The sequence below is a fragment of the Apis dorsata genome, unplaced genomic scaffold (assembly GCF_000469605.1).
Source record: "Apis dorsata unplaced genomic scaffold, Apis dorsata 1.3 scaffold_42, whole genome shotgun sequence".
NCBI lineage: Eukaryota > Metazoa > Arthropoda > Insecta > Hymenoptera > Apidae > Apis > Apis dorsata.
The window spans coordinates 796-2302 of record NW_006263344.1 but is presented as its reverse complement, the minus strand read 5'-3'; positions in this window follow the sequence as shown (position 1 = coordinate 2302).

Here is a 1507-nt window from a genome sequence, read left to right as displayed (position 1 = left end):
GACTTTGATAAATAAATTTAATTAGAGCTATTGTGCTCTAAAATATTAAAAAACTGTTACGAAGCAAACACTGATTCTACCGATCGCATTGCGCGCGATCACAATTTTCTGAAAGAAAAATTGTATTAACAAGATTAAAAAAAGAAGCAAAATATTATTCTTCGATTTTTTACTTCTTTTTTTTTCAAAAATGAGCATTTGTTAAAGAAAATATTTTTTTTGAAAATATGAATTAAAGTTATATGATAAAAAAAATAAATTTATATCTTCTATTTTTATCGTAATATTTTTGATATTTAATGTATCTATTTGATATTTAATATTATCTATATAATATATAATAAGTAAATGAAATTCGATTCGTACATTTAATGATTCTTTAGTTCGAAAATAATATTCGATAAAGGAATATATTATAAAATAATAAAATTACTTTATATTTTTTTGAGATATAAAAATAAAATTGACGTAAATAAATCAAAAATAGATTCTAAAGCTGGATACATAATATATATATTTTTTTTATATTAAAGATTAAAAAATAGTTTTGAAAGAAAAATGTGTTCAATTGATATCTCTCATCTAGTCACGCGCTAGGAACAATATAGATAAGGAAAGCAAATAATGACAAAAAGACAAGGAGAAAGTAAAAATTGAAAAATCAATGCTATCTCTAGAATGCCGCAAAGTAAACTATATAAAGAAGATTGACAAATAGAAGAATAGAAGAATGGAAAAAGAATAGAGATAATGTAATAATTGATTATTACCGCCATCTCTTAAGTATTTAAGATAAATAAAGTGCAAGTAAAATTAGGTAAAAGAGTAAAATTAGTAAAATTAGTTAAAAGAATTTAATATTAGTTTCATCTTTTGAAAAATATTTGTAATAAATAAAATAAGAACATTAGCACTATTTTTTGAAAGCTTCTAAAAAGATGTTTTTAACATTCATTAATTTCATCATAGACAAACTATTCAGATATAATATTTTATGGGACTTTGTATTTTACATTCTGAAATATCGATCTCAAAAAAACAAAATATTTATTACATCTTCTAGATTTATTAGCGGTCGATATTCACTAGATAGACACTATTCATTTTATCCTCGAAATATATACGAAATATATACATATATATATATACTAAGAAAAAATTTACAAGACTCATACTATCCACGGTTCTATCTATTTTTTTTCATATAAAAATTTATTTAAAATCAATAACAAAATTTTTGTTTCCTTTGGTTTGCAAAACATTTAATTTTTGATCATTGTGTAAAACAAACAGCAAAAAAATTAAGAAAAACACAATTAAACTTGAAAATTAAATTATAAATATTATAAAAATTAAATTATATCGTAATTAATTCTACAGAGATATAGATAATTCTCTGAGATAGAAATAATTCGAATTAATATAAATATATTATATTATATAATTATTATATTATAATAATGATATATAATTATTATATTATATTATTATGAAAATATAAAATATT